Genomic DNA, 16,529 nt, shown 5'->3' on the forward strand with positions numbered 1-16,529 from the left:
TTGACCTCTTTGTATCTAAGCTTTCTCATCGCAGTGGGAAGAATAACTGTACCCACGTCATGACCATGGCCCTCAAATGGACCTTGCATGCTGCCTGGCAATCATTGTATTGACCTGGGTCCTTTCCTGTCTCACACTCCAAGATGACTATGACATTTTCTCCTTTCATCTGAAACCACCAGTGCCTCTTCTCCATCTTCACTCTTAGCTGAGGACCTTGCTTTCTACTTCACCAAGAAAAGAGAAGGAATCAGAAGTGAGTTCTCAAAGATTCCTGACTACCACATCCATTCACCAACCAACACCTGCATTTTCATTCCGCCTTCTAGTGACCGTAGAAAAACTGGCCGTGCTATGACCTAAAGCTAATCCCTCTACTTCATACTCCATCCTACTCTTCCTGCCAATGGAAGACTGTCTCCAACACTCTCACCCTTCCTCTTTCATCATCAGCATTTCTTTCTTGTTTCATCATCAGCTTTCTTTATGGCTCTAAATATCATCTATGTCCCAAGGATTCCTAGAGTTATACCCTCAGCCCAGACTTCCCTTCCGAAATCTAAACTTGAATATCCAAATGGAATACTCCACACTTTACTTGAATTTGTAACAGACATCTGTTTAATAGACATCTGTTTAACTAGGCTAAACTATTTTTCACCTCTAAGTCTGCCCCTTGCTCAGCCTTAAACCCTCAGCTTCTCAGCTGATGGCAACTTTATGCTTCCACTTGCTCAAAAAAACTACTGGAGAATCATCCTTGAAGTCACCCCCTTACAGACTTCATCCAATCCATCAGGAAATTTTCTTGACGCTTCCTCCCAAATGTACACAGAAGATGACCCCAACAACTTCCCATCACCCCATGGCTGCCGCCCCTGTCAGAACCAACAGTATCTTACTCCTAAGCTATGGCGATAGCCTTTCTGCTCTGACCTTGCTCCTCTGCTGCTTTTTTTCAACGCAGAAGCCAGAGGGATACTTTAGAAACCTGTGTGAGATTATGTTATTCTTCTGCTCAAGACTCTCAAATGGCCCCCTTTCATTCAAGGTGAAAGTCAACATTACAAGGGCCTTATAAGGGCCTCCAAGGTGATCTAACACCCCACCTCCCTTGCCTGTATGACTTCTTATTTCTTTCCCCCTTGCCCATTAAGCTGAAGCCATGGTGGTATCCTCACTGTTTCTATGCCCACCAAACATGCTTCCACATTAGAACCATTGCACTTATAGTTGTCTCTGCCTAGAACATTCTTTCCCTTAAAGAGCCACAAAGGCAATTATCTCTCTTCCTTCAAGTCCTTGCTCCAATATTGTATCTTCTCTGAGTTCTGCCCTTACCGTCCCATTTAAAATTGCAGCCTGCTCCCATCTTCATACCTTTCAGTTTCTTTTACCCTGCTCTCTCTCTCTGCTATTCCATCGCATGTATTGCCTTCTATGTGTTACACATTATATTGTGTAACTTCACTGTGCTTATCTATCTGCTCATATAGAAGGTAAACACCAGGGATCACTGTTTTGCTCAATGACATATCTTACGTGTATAGAACAGTACCTGGCGTAGGTTAGGTACTCGATAAATGCCTACTTGTTGAATTAAAATGAAGTGAATATGAAGGGCAGGTATTCAAATGAGATCACATATGCAAAGCTCTTAAAACAATGCTCAATAAATGTTAGCCATTGCCACCACGATCACCATCTTCACCATCATGTTGCCAAACTATCCAAGTCTTTCTTGTGGCATTTTACAGCACAAAGTATATAAACAAATGAATAAGTATCTGGAGATTCATTCTGAACAAAGGAAAAGCCTTAGGGTGGGGACAGTCCAGCCCACAATGATTCCCTTAATGATCCTGCTGCCATGACCCAGTTTGGAATGGGATACTGTCAGTGTTCTTTTCACTGGGAGAGAGACCCAGGCCCCATGGCCACTTGGAGTAGATTAGATTAAATGGTGTGCTGCTGAATGTTAAATAACCAGATCTCCAGAAAAAAAAATTGCAATACTTGCCAATTGCCATGGTGTAAATACTCGTACCATGCTTGATTTTAAGTTTTTGACATGATGTCACTAGATGAAGGGTTGAGCACACCATTATATAGCAGCAAAGAGATATAATGGTGTAAACAACTTCAAAAGCACAGATAACAGTAAAGTGTCATTAAAATAAACAGGAAGTGATTGGTCTTGAGGAATTACTATCTAATCATAAGTTTAAGTTTTAGTAATAGTTATATTTAACAACCTGCATGTCAATATTCATGAACATTTAACTACTGGCGCTCAGAGCTGGTATGATCAGACTTGAGCACACCACTGGTGAGACTGGAGTGACCCCATTTGACCCAAGCAGCCGCAATCAGGGTCTCCACCACAGACAAAGAGTCAAAGTTCAGAAAGCCAGTTTTTCACACAGCTGGAAAACGAAGTTGGGAACTGTGGATAGATATCTTCCATCTCCTAAGAGCACAGGGGAACAGGAAAAGACAGTCTGCTGAGAGAGGATACCGCTGTTCACAGAGAACCAGTGGTAAGAGACTAAGAAGAAATTCTGCCTGGGTAGCTGGTTAGCTTCCAGCTCTGGCTTCCACTGTTTCAGATGTTCCCCTGACTTCCAAGATATGCTCCTTTACTTTTTTTGTATGCAGCTCCTTTTATTTCTTAACTTCACAAGAGCTTAATCATTTGTGCCCTGAGTCTAGTGTTCGAATTATCCTTGTGGCCAAAGTATTTACATATTAGAAGATAGGGATGTTCTTTTATCTTTAAAACACATTTCCCATCATTGTGCAAGCTTGAGGTGGTTTCAGATACTTGCAAACAAATGTCCTGAGGAGGTATTATGCTTAGTTGATTGGGGTTGGCTGGAGTTACACCAATCTGGTGTGTTACCCTGATTACTTCGTGATTGTCAGCAGATAGAGATATCTTTAAATAGAGGAGAGAATTATTCCATCATGAGTGCATTTGTATTGTAGTAAGCTGGAGAAAATCTTTCAAAATGGGAAGTTTACATCAGGGGAAAATAATAAAACAGGTTCTTGGCAGTGAAAATTTGGGGAGCTGTCACCCCAGTTTGCATTGGGCAGCTCTACCCAAAAGGTTGTCCATCGCCAACTTCGGATGTTCTTGTGCTACTTTTATAATTCTTGCCATAATTGGGGACCATCAAAATCCATATACTGCAGAGAAGAAATAGAATTCATCCAATCTGCATAAAGAGTAATCTCGTTTCATTGTAACCTAAGCCAAAATATTTATAAAATCATGGATTGAATGTGTTAACTGTATTTGAATACAGTTTAGAATACACAAATTGTTAAGCAATGGTGCCGTGTGGGCCACCTCATGTGGTACCGGGGACACACCCAGGGAAACATCACACCAGTTAGGCTTAATTGTCTAAAGCTGTCCCTGTCACAAGGGGTTTTTTCCTCATCACTCCTGCGTAGCCCACGAGAGTCTGGATTTGTCAGAGGACTACGTTTTTAGGCTCCATGACAGGAGGAACTAATCTGCTGTTATTAAAATCAGAGCAATACATGGTAGGCATACATTTAACTAAGGGATCTGTGTTTTATTATTTGGGAAGATGTATTTGCATAGGTTAATTCAATGACATTCTTTATTAAAAAAAAAAAAGAAGAAGAAGAAAGAAAGAAACTCGTGCGGTGAGCAGCGGCCAATCCTACCTTTTAACTCCATGTTAATTTGCCTTAGGGTTTATCTGACCTGAGCATCCAAAAAGATACCAGCCATAAGTTATCTATTTCATCACATGCTGGGCGAATGAGAGACCAGTCTCAGTGACGATCAATTGACTTTATTCTCTCAACGCAGAGCATCCAAGCCCTAAGTAGACATGATGCTTCTAGCTGATGCTTATCATCCAAACTTCAGCAGCTGATGGCTCAGCATTCAGCAGCAGCAACATGACTTTCAGTCCTAAGAGGAGGCTCAGGGGTGTTTTCTTGTGTTCTGATTCTAGCTATAAAGTCGCTTCTTAATGACTTAAGGCAGTAGCTTCTAGGACCTGCAAATGCTTAATGGGAAGGCCACGTCTAAGGGTCTAGAGACCAGGCAGTCCAAGCCCCTCTCCACATCTACAGTGGTTCACTCTTTAGAAACCCCACAGACTGATGCTGGTGCAAGTCTAATGTGGTAGACAAGTCAGCTGCTCTTATACCTTCAGGGGAATAACTGATATGCACTGAAGGAACCAAAGTTGACCATTCAGCATCTTCTCTTTATTGAAATTCTATGGCCTTTCAAGCCATGAAGTCATCTTATTGACTCTATACCCATGATGAGTTTGGGATGTATTGGTGCTATATTGAAAAGGCATTGTTCAAGCCAGGCACTTTGGCTCACACCTTATAATCCTAGCCCTCGGGAGGCCAAAGTGGGTAGATTGCTTGAGCCCAGGAGTTTGAGACCAGCCTGAGCAAGAGTGAAATGCCATCTTTATTAAAAATAGAAAAACCTAGCCAGGTGTCATGGCAGGCACCTGTTGTCCCAGCTACTTGGAAGACTGAGGCAAGAGGATGGCTTGAGCCCAAGAGTTTGAAGTTGCTGTGAGCTATGATGCCATGACACTCTACCCAAGGTGACAGAGTGAGACTCTGTCTCAAAAAAAAAAAAAGACATTATTTAACTTTAGTCCTTGCCTTCATTTTTCATATATATGGGTTCAATGCTTTATAAATTTTCTTGAATCATACTGACTAGTTGTGTCCTCATTCTGTTATTTTTTTCCTAAGTAAATTGTGAGCATGAAAGAGATGGGGCTGCCAGTTGGTCACATAGGAACATCCGGGCAGCTCCTCATCACCTCACAGGCACAGATCCCAACAGCTGCTCTCGTATCCAGATTTCATTGTGTGTCTCACTAACCAGCCTAAAATAAAAAATGGAAAAGCCTTCATGTCACCACCTCTAGTTTTTTATCTTAGGCCTTCTTTTGTTTCCTCTGCTGCTCAGAGATTGAAAAAAATGTCACCAAAGAGTACTGGAATAAAATTTAATTAAAAGCCCCAACGAAAAAGGAAAAAGTCATCCTCCACTTGAATACTAAACCCAAATTCCAGCTCTGAAGGTAGCAAGAGCAGTAAGTGCGTAATTAACGGCTGTCCAGAAACAGAACCTAAATGTTCATTTCTAAAATCACATCTCTCTGAAAAAGTCACATAAATTTTCTCTTCTGTCCAAGGGAACAATCCTACTTTCCAGCAAGGCAAGTGTGAGAGGAGGTGTTCAGACAACAGAGCTGGGGAAGAAAGGAAGACCCAAATGTCTCCATCTCCTGGGCTTGTGGTCTTGTCCTTCACAGAGCCTTTGATTCTATATTCTTGGCATGGCAGAGATGTGGCAGTTTAACATCACCATGTTGGTGAGCTTGGCATTTCACATAGAAGCAATCAGAGGAAATAAGCAGGTACCGTGTTTCCCCCAAAATAAGACCTACCCCAAAAATAAGCCCCAGCAGGATTTTGATGCATTTGTTAAATATAAGCCCTACCCCCATAATAAGACCTAGTGGTGGGCGTGGCTATGCAGATTGATAAGCAGGGCGATGCATCATATCTGCATAGCCACGCCCTACATTTCAGCGCAGAATGGTAAGGAAGACTGGAATACCTTTTATCTGCCACAGCTCCTTTCTGCAAGCCATTCACACTTGCATGGCTGCGCATGTGGTAACCACAGTCGCAGGCATCCTATTGCACACGTCCGAACGGCTGGGGGAAAGGAGTTCACGCATCACTAGCGCCAGCCCCACCAACAAGGTCACCTCCCCCTGTCAGGTTCCAGAAGAAGTTGACTTAACTGTATTTGAATAAATGTAGATTGTTGTATTATACTTAATAAAAATAAGACATCCCCTAAAATAAGCCCTAGTGTGCCTTCTTCAGAAAAAAAATAAATGTAAGACAGTGTCTTATTTTCGGGGAAACATGGTAGCTCTGCTCTTCCTGGTCATCGGAAAAACTTCCAACAGTAACCAGGACCTTTTTCTGCCACTTTCCCAATTGTCATGGATAGGTACGTGATGCAAGCCCGACTGTGCCGTGGTCTTCTCAACAGAGAGGCAGTATGCATCAAACTCCAAAGCTCTAAGACATGTTGCAGGAAGAAATCCTACCCATAATAGATGACGCAGGGGGTGAATGCGATGATCTCCCCTTGAGAAGGCAGGATGCTGAGAGGGAAGATTGTGTATGGGGGGAAAATAACAGCACAGAATTTTAACTTCACACTCAAACCAGAAACCAGTAACCTATGCATCAAATGGCTTATTTTTTTGTCTTTGAATACTGGGAGAATTGAACAAGGGTCCCAGTGGGTTCTCAGGTGCTTTATTCTGTGACTGTGTGGCCCCATAGACACACGCGTCAGACACCTCTCTCTGCATTCAAGCCAGGGTGCAAATGAGTTCATGAATGTCCAGAATTTTAGTCTAGATTATTTTCAGGGGACACTGATTTGACTCTCTCCACCTGCCTCTTCTGTAAACCTCGAAAGCCCCGAACGTTTCCAAACTCCCTGTTGTGACAGCTGCTTCTCTTTTTTTTTTTTCTTTTTCTCCCCTCTTCTCTCTCTCTCTTTTTTTTCCATAAGGCCTCTGGCCTTACACCGCTGTTTATTACCTAAGGCAAACTCTCTCTCTCACTTCTTTTCCCTCTCTGTTTCTTTAAATCTCTAAACCACAAAGCAGCGTGGGAGCAACACCGTGGGTCAAGATATCAAAAGAGGGAACTTTTATAGGTTTCCTCGATAACATGGACAATAAAAGAGGAAGGGCGCCCAAGCAGCATCACTGACCTCATTTGATGCGGTGCAGCAAAGAGTGACGGCCCCTCTGCTGCCTGCCCGGGCGGGTCCGGGCGCCGCTGTGTGCAGCAGAGAAGCTCCGCATCGGCACCGGGGCTGGCTTTCCTGCACGGTTAGGCCAGAGCTTTCCAAGTGTTTTCAGCAAATAATACCCAAATAAACAGAAGGTTACTGAATACATTAAACTCACTGCAGCAAGAAATTGCTTTTCGAAGCCCACACTCACATAGCTGAGTATCAGTGGGAATTTAGACCCAGGGGCAGGGAGTTGGTGGCCTCAGGGCCACATGTGGCCTCCTGCGTCCTTGAGTGTGGCCTTTTTTTTTTTCTAGTGAAAGGACAGAGTTTATTGAAAGATAAAAGAGATAAGCGAAAGAGGGGAACAGAATCTTTAAGAATGGAGCGGGGATCCCAAGTGGGAAGCCCCGAGTGTGACCTTTTGACTGAATCCAAATTTTACAGAACAAGTCCTTTTATTAAAGGAGCACACAGTATGGACCTCTATGCTATGAAAACAGGGGTCTTATTCCAAATATGATCGCCATTGGTCAGCTGTGCCGTCAACGGCTACACTCTTTGTATTTTGGTGACGAGTGTTAGGGTGAGAATCTCGATCTCACTGTCATCATTTTTAACGTGGACATGTTGTTTTGAAACAATGTCGCATTTTTCTTTGGCCTGACATGGCGGCTGGTTTTCCTGTGATACGAGTCCAGGAGGAAAATGGCTTTCAGGGCCCTTAGGAATAACTGTTTGCAAAATCACAGGGGCTAGTTGAAGCCCTAGCTGGGTAGAAATGAAACAGAACGCTTCTGCATTGCATGTGAAACCCACACCCCACCCTGCCCCCCACACACTAGTTAAAGTCACTTTAACACTCTCCTTTCCAGGAAGATATGTTCTCTCACAATAGGAAACTCCAGAAAGGAAATAACATCACTTTGCTTTGGGACCCCAACGATCCCAAATCCTACCTTTAGTCCCATCATAATTTCCTAAGAGGATACAGTCCTTGCCTCTGCCTTCCGATCTTAACACAGCAGAAAGATAAATCAGTTCACCGTCAGTAAAAAGGGGAAGAAAAAAGAATAGCTATTTTCTCCAGAGGAGACTCCCTTCCCTGACTCCCAAGAAATCTCACACAGACACACTTTCCTTCTACTTTTCAAGGATTTGTTAACCACTCGCTCTTCTCCCTCAATCCTTTAAAAAACAACAATCTGAAAATCATCCTATTACCCAACACCTTCACTTTATTCTCGATCACATCCTAGTGCTGGATGAACGCACTCCTGAATGGCCACTGAGGCCACCAGCACCCTATTTGCACGTGTCTAGCATCAGTCACAGGCAAAGCCATCATCCTGCTGGCTAGTTGAGGCTCTGCCACCACCCGTGTGGGCCGGGCTGAGCCCTGAACACAGTGAGATTTCAAATCCAGGCAAGCAAGATACTTTTTGGGAACAGTGGCTCTGTTCTTCCAGCCCAGAAATGACGACACTGCCCCTGCCCACCTGGCAGGAACGGCCTCAAAGCACCAGGTCAGCCTGACCCAGTGCCCCACTGTCCACTGGTACACCAGCGTCCTGGAACGTGTCCCCATCTTTCTGAATATTTATGCTGCAGCTGGCAAGTTCATGTGGGATTTGATGTATCCTTCCCACACCCCTCCTCCCTGGCCCCATGAAGTATTAAAGACGTGCACTCAAAACCACATAACTAGAAATCGAATCCTTCTATTTATCTGGCAGATTAAACAGAGGCCCTGAAACTTTCCTCCAATGCCCCTAGCGTGAGGACCCTGTGCGCTGAGACTGTTGCCTGCGTCCTGCCATTCACCCTTTCCTGTGTGTGACACTGTGAGCGCAGAGCTGGCTCTCCTAGCTGCCTGGTGGTGCACCTGCAGCCCCACTCTCCTGCTTCCCTGCTTGGCTTAGTGTGGTGATATCATAGCTTTTTTTTTTTTTTTGCAGTTTTTGGCCAAGGCTGGGTTTGAACCCACCACTTCTGGCATATGGGGCCGGTGCCCTGCTCCTTTGAGCCACAGGTGCTGCTCTAATATCATAGCTTCTTTAGTGAGGTCAAGTCCTGAGCATGGGTCCAGGATATGTCTTCCCCTATGTACTTTTGAGTGACCAGATCTGCTCTTGGCTGGACCAGAAGAAGTGGCCAGACCTGGGTGGGGCTGCACATGGCAGGACTGGGCTGATATGCCAGGATGGTGACACAGTGACAACAGAATGACCTGAGCGTACGCAGATGTGGGTGGGTTTCTTTCTGTTGTTTTTTTTCAGAGTTTTTTTTTTTCATTTTTACACGACTGAGCTGAGTAGCAGGGGACCTGCCCATCGTAACCACTTGAATTAGTGGCTTCTAGACGTCCAGAAGGAAGGAGAAGATTCTCAACGGATCGGGGCCGTCATCACACACTGTAACCTCTCACTTTTCAGTGTCGCAAACTAGACCCTAAAATATTCATATGAATTCTTTCATCATTTTCATTTGATTGCACAAAAATATATTTGGATCTATGTGGCATTTGCATAGGGTTGCCAGACCTAGCCAGTTACAAAGAAAGAGAGAGAGAGAAAACGCCCAGTTCAATTTGAATTTTAGAAAACTAGTGAATAATTTTTTTGGGTATAAATATGTCCCATGCAATATTTGGGACATACTCATACAAAAAAAAATAAAATATTCAATTATCCATGGCTTACCTGAACTGTGGCATCCTATATTTCATCTGGGAACTCTGAACCTTTGGAGTTTGTGTGTGTGAGAGAGAGAGAGAAAGGGAGAGAGAGGTGGGGAAGGGGTTAGAACAATGTTACTTCACTCTGTTGTGTAAATTTGGGGGGAAATGCATTCCTGACCTCTGATTTCTTTCTTGGATAGAAATGTGGCCACTGGAGAGAAGATCAGATGAGCTTTGTAGTTTTAGCCATATATTTCCAGGTGTCTGGGGACCACTGGAGGGAGGAAGGGTTCCATACGTGATACGGGATCCTCACGTTCCAGAGGAAGCTCAGCCGGGCAGGTATGTTTTCAGCAGGGCACTGACAGCACACAGGTGATTGACATTTCTCTGCTGAGGTTTATGACTTCATTAGAATACTTCTCATCATAATTGAATAGGTAAAAATACCTGGCTATTAAATACAAGCCTATCCCCCAGGATGACCAGATTATCACTTGAATTTAAAATCTTTCTGAATTTTTAATAGTGCATAACAAATACGATTATTTATGCACTTTCTTCCCGTCCTCAACTTGCCAGGCCTACAATTATTTGGAAAGCCTCCGGTTTCAATGGGAGGGATTAATGGGAGCTATGCATCTCTCCCCAGTCCCTCTCAAACATTTAGCCAACAGGTCCTCCTCTCTGTCATGACCTGGATGAAGCCCCTCCAGAATCCTTCGGAGGCGCTGGCGGGGCCTGGCTCTGCGGTGCTTAGAGGCCCCGGTAATTAGCAGCTGGGAGATGTAAGAGCCGGGTGTGAAGGGAGCAGCTGGCAATGCATGAAGCTGGCTGATGAGAAAGTCAAGTGAAGCTCTGCCTGGCTGAGACCTCTTCAATAGATCTGTAGTCTGGACTTGAACCCTGCCCTCTCACCTCAGGGTCTGATATTTCTTTTCCTATTTTTTTTTTCCCCCTCCTTGCCCAAGTCCCCTGCCCCCACCTTCTCTTCTCTTCCCAGCTTCCCTATCAGGGAGTGATGTACTCAGACTGACGGTGAATAAATGTGAGTGACCCCCATCTGCCCACCCCCACTTCTCTGAGCCTTCTGCTGGAGAAGGGGGTGGGGGAGGGGAGAGGAGGAGAGAAGAGAGAGAGGGAGAGACGGAGAGGGGAGAGAGAGGTACACGGGAGATGAGGGAAGAGAGAGAGAGGAAGATAGAGGGGGAAAGGAGGGTCCCCGACTTCCTCACAGGTAATTAAAGGGACTATTTTCAAGGTTGCATGGGCAAAAGACAATTCGGCCCTAATGAAGCATCGATCGACTGGCACTAAGGTAGAAAGGAGCTGACATTCATTCAAAGGTACCTTTAACCGATGTCAGACACCGCACCGGGAATTATTTTTTTCTCTGCTGTCACTGCCTAGGACCTGGGCTGGAGGGGGAAGATGGGAGTTGGCTTTAAATTTCTGTTATTTCCTCATTGCCACACAAATGTTACGGGTCGGGCTTTGTTTTCTTTCCTTTTCTTCTTCTTTTTTTTTTTTAAATATAATGCATCAGGGCACATTCTATTTGGTTGTCAGGAGGGGGGCCCCTCCCCCACGCGGGGTACATTTTCTTCATTAGTCACGTTTAAAAGGCCACCAATCAGGCCCTGCCCGGCCGGATCCGCGGTCAGCCAGGGCCAGGCAGGGCAGGGTAGGGCGCTGCTGTCGGTCTGTCAAGCCAAACACGCTCCACTCCACAGGTTTGGCCGCTGTCTGCTTCGTGCTAACGTCTGGCTATTTTGTGGCAAAAACAGAAACCTGGGTGGGGGCCTTGGGGTGGGGGGAAGAGGGTAGGACGGGCAGAAAGATGACTGGGCAGGAGTGCTCAGGAGCAGTTGGGGGACCCCGTGAAAAAACAAGCGGAGATGCTGGCCGCTCTCAGGGCTTTGGCACTGCAGACAGCAGAGGTGGGGCTGCCGGGTTACAAGTGCACGCCAGGCATTGCCCCAGGTAAAGGCGTGGGAGACAAGTGTCACCTCCCAGTCTGAGGGGTGGGGGACTCCTCTCCGGGCTCCCCTGCCCTGGACATGGCTCCTGCTTTTTCTCATTAGTCCTAAGAATGTTTGCGTTTGTAGAACGTCTGAGTGATGATAATAAAAGGATAGGAAAGTGTCAATCACATCAAGTAAACTGGGGTGGGGGTGGGGTGGCGGGGGAGGGGAGGCAGTATCCATTCCCCCGAACAAGTTGAGTGTTACCCAGAGAGGTTTTGCCCACAGCCCAGGCCGGCTGGATTTTACAAGAGGCCCCACATTCAACAATAGCAGGTCCCTTCAGAGCAAGGAACACAAAGAGAATTTGCTTTGGTTCAGTCCCCACAGTGAGGCCCTTCGGAAGCTGAACAGAGTCACATTTTTCCCCCCTCTCTGCTAAAAATAAATGTGCATAGGGGGAATAACCCCCCCCCCATCAACAATTCAGGCTAAAATAAACTGGAAAAAAAAGGAGGGGGGTCCTCTGACGGGACATTTCAAATCACGGGCTCTTTCCGCACATTTTCCTTCTTTCTTTTTCTTCTTGGAATTTATCGTTTCTTGATTTTGCTCTTAATTTGGGTTGGTTTTGGAGGGAGGGGGGTGGCAGGGTGTATTATTTAACTTGATAAACAGCATTTGCCCAGTGCCCGGCCGCCTCCTTGCTTCTGCCTCCCGCTCCTGTTTATTCATTTGTGTTTACATTTCTGAGACATCCCTTTAGCTGAAGGCGGCTACTTCCCACATCCTGCAGTAGTAGCCATTAGTGCAAAAGGATAATTTCTTGGCGGCACAACCTCGGAAAGTCGAATTTTTAAAAGGAAAAGAACAACCGGAGCCCCGTTTTCCTGGGCTTGTTGCCTTCATACCTATTTAGCTTGTTACTTTTCTTTATCTTTGAAACAGTGTCTAACCTTCTACTTGTCAATTTCATGCTACTTCCTTGTGGGTCTTGTTTATTTATTTGGAAGCCAAAGAACAGGTCAGGAAGCAGAGGCGGAAATAGTGAAAAACACCTGCTGAAATTTAAAAAAAAAAAAAAAATTTTTTTTTTCTCCTTAAAAATGGCTAAACTGTAGCCCAGCAGATCCTATCTGCATTACTTTGGCTGAACAACAAGATATTGCAGGGGACAAACTCTGAATAAAGCAGTTCCGAGTTCCCAGAATTGGCACAGCTCAGCCTAAACAATGGCCGCTTCCTATTCACCTTAACCCAGCCTTTCAAAAGAACATCCCCAGAAACACAAAGCATCAGCGGGAAATGGCAATTTTATGAATCCTAATCAATCAAAGGGCTTATTAACTCAATGTGAAGCCAGATTAAAATCTTTAATTATAAATCGTGCTAAAAGGAAAAACAAAATGTACTTATGGTACATTGAAAATTCCGGATATTAACATAGCTGCTATTATCTCTTGCAATATTAAATTCCCCCTCCCATTTCCCCCAACAACCTCACCTTTTTTTTTTTTTTTTTCTATTACTAAAGAACAGGGCTACAAGAACCCAAATCATTTTCCCCCTCGATTTATTAAAATGTATTCTTTTTCTCTCCCTGTGCATCCAATAGGGTGCTGGGAGGCTACGTTGGCGGTTGTAGGAAGGGGTATAAGAAATCCTATTAGGAGCACCGGGCGGTGAGGGTTTCAGTGTGATGCTGGGGGTAGTTTGAGTAGCTGTTTATTAAGGGGGCAGAGTTGGTGTTATAGGGTTGGTAGTTTTTTTTTTTTTTTTTCTTTTTGGGGGGTAGGAGGCGGACAGCAATCAGATGTGGAGTATTTTTCGCTAATGAAAGCGGCTTGCATGTCTGTGCTCGTAGGATTGATTGGCAGGAGTGGCGATTGTCAGCCCCAGGAAGGGTCCTCGCTTTAAGCCACGGTGTGAGAAAAGGCTTTGGGTGCTGCCGACACCGCTGTTGCTGCTGCTTCTTTTTCTTCTCTCTCTCTCTCTCTCTTTTTTAATCAGGCAGACATTTGGGAAATGACCACAGCAAATTTAATCACAGTTGGGGGGTGGAGGGGGGGAGGGAGGTAGAGCAGAGACTGTGATTCACATGTTTTATTTATTTGTTCAGAGTCACGGCCATCCTATTGTGTGTCCCTCATTCTGTCATTTCAGGCCCCTCCGACCCACCCCCTACCCCTGTCCCCATTGTTAATGTAAGAGGCAGAGAATATAACCACATTTTATAATAATAACATATCCAACATTGTGAAAGCAGGGACCTCATCTTGAGAGGGGTCCTTTTCTTATATTGAAATGATAATAAAAAAGAAAAGAAAAGAAAATCTTTCTATCCTAATGACAATGTACGATGAAGAGATTTTTGTTCTTTGTGTAAAAATTCAGTGATTTTCGTGGCGAGGGTCCATGCCCCATCTCCTCCCTTTCTGCACGTTGGCTATTGTACTATTCTATTTTTATATTTACAGAGCAAGCCCCGTGTTAGCAAATTGCCTTTAAATTAAATAGAGAGAGAAGGAAGGGACGGAAGGAAGGAAGAAAGAAAACTTGTACAAGCAACGCTAATAAAAAGAAAGTCATACCCTGGTTTAAATTAAATCCTACTTCATTCCTTTTGTTCAAAGTTCAGATTTTCTTTCTCTGAAACATTCCCTTTCCTTGGCTATTCCTTTAGTGCCAGGGACATGAAGCCCTCACCCCCAAGTTAGCTCTCCTCAGATCCATGCCACTGGCCTTCCTAACCCCGGCACCTGGTTTCACCTATGGGCAGAAAGAGGGGGCAAGGAGGTTCCCCAAGTGCAGAGATAGCTTTGGCTGACGACAATCTTGATAGTGAACTGGATTTGATTTTCATACTACAAGGTCGACTCTGTGCTCTTTTGATCTGAACACTGGGTCTACAACGCCCCATTTCCACCTAAGTCAAGAAAGAGACTTGTCCTTGATAGACAACGAACCGAGTCTGTCCTGGTGGCGTGTCCTGGCTCCCTGCCTGCTGGGTGCCTCTCTCAGACACTCAGGATCCTGCCACACCAGATTCTTGCAGCTACTACTATTTCAAAAGCGCAGTGAAAATATGTTTTTCTCGTGACTTCGGAACTTCCAAACATAGATGAAATGTCCAATGTTACTTTAAAACCACTTACAAACATCTCTATAGGTTAGATCAAATAAAGATGTACTCAAATGCTGCCTTAGCATCTGAAAACTTCCAGGCTCCTATTTTTGTTGCTCTGTGGACGCTCCCCACTGTAAACAGAGGAGTCCAGTTTTTCTTCTGCTATTCTGTGTGATTTTTGTTTGGGGCTGCCCCTCCTTGATTTTTCTACCTTTGCACAGATAATTTTGTAGTTCCAATAGACCAGAGGAAGAAGATTGAGTTAAAAAAAAAAAAATCCTAAATTGGTTTTCATGGCTAAAGTGCACACGGAATCCATTTTGGCAAAAAGCACTCAAATTCTCAGAATTCCTCTAAATCCTTAAATGCCAGGCGGCTGTGATATTCCTTTGAAGACGAGCATTGGACCTCATAAACGGAATACTAGAGGCACAGATCTCGTCGCCCTCAGTTCTTGCAACAGCTTTTCACTAAATTAAAAAAAGACCTTTTGTGCTTAACTGGGTTTTCATTTCATTACTTAAGCTTGACTTTTGACACTCTGGGTGTTTAGCCTTTTTGGATTTTCCTTTTTTGTAAGTGCAATTCTATAATAAATATTTGTGATCCCGGAAAGGAAGCTATGAATCAGTTGTGAATGCTGGCCTACAAAGAACAAGATGCACTTCACTCTTTTGTTACAAATAACTCACATAAATCTGTAGATTTCCTAAACATCACCTTGGAGCAACAGTATAAACTACTTTTGAAATAACACAGGGAAACACTGTAGACAGAATGCCTTTGCTCCAGCCACTCCACTGGAAGGTGTAAACAAAACCGAAAAAAAAAAAAAAGAAATTAATAAAACCAAGAAGGAAAGATAACTCGTACAAATGATTATGTAGATAAAATGTGCTTTTGAGATGCTACGTAAACAAATGAGACATCAAAGGATGAAAAGCGCCAGTAAATTATAATCCTCTATTAAAAATATAACTATTTGACTCTTTTCCCATTGATTTACTTTTCCAGTTCACTTCAGCAAATGAAAAAATATGAGTGGAAACAGCCCTCAGCAGCTAAAATATGAAAACAGGTATTTGATTTTTTTTTTTTTAAGCATATAGGAAATTGTAGTTACTTTCTCAGAAATTACAAAAGGGACATTTAGAAATTATTCAAAGGGTGGCAATTTGAAATTAAATTTTCTTTGGACATACTTTTTTTTTCTTTTAAATATTCAGAAGTAATTATTCCTTCAGGTGAGGACTGTCTCAGTCTAATAGAAATGTTTTTTTTTTTTCTTTTTCTGCCTAAAGGAAAATGATTTTAAAATTATTTCATGGAGAAATATTACATAGAAATCAATACAAAAACAGCATTATCATTAGTAAATGGGTCATAATTCTTAATGATTTTAGCCCACTTATTTACAAGTATTTCAAATACATTTAAAGTATTTTTTATATATTATCATACATGTCACCTTTATTCTTCTTCGAGTTTTATTACAGATTATTTTCTTAATGTTGGGAAGAAAACCACAGTCAGGGTAGAAAGAGAATATTTACATTTTTCTATCTTCCTGAGTTTTGTTTCAAATCCCAATAAATAGGAATGTAAAACTGGCTTAAATGGTTATTTTAGAACTCTGCAGGGAATCTTCTTTTTTAAAGTATTTCAAGCCTTTTCGAAAGATTTTTCACATCAGTATTATGTTGTTGGTTTCCTTTTGAAAATACTCTGCTTCTTAAAGAACCTTATAATTTAAATTTATTTCCCATGCATACGGTTTTGTCAAAATCCCCATCCAAACACAGAAAATGCCCCGGGTCCCCTTAACACCCACAAAGCTAATGTTTATAGGCCGGTTTAAATCTGAGCAGAAAATATTCACTACAACTGCAGGCTTTTTTTTTT

This window comes from Otolemur garnettii, unplaced genomic scaffold (genome assembly GCF_000181295.1).
Source record: "Otolemur garnettii isolate 467f Iridium unplaced genomic scaffold, OtoGar3 scaffold00047, whole genome shotgun sequence".
Classification (NCBI taxonomy): Eukaryota; Metazoa; Chordata; class Mammalia; order Primates; family Galagidae; genus Otolemur; species Otolemur garnettii.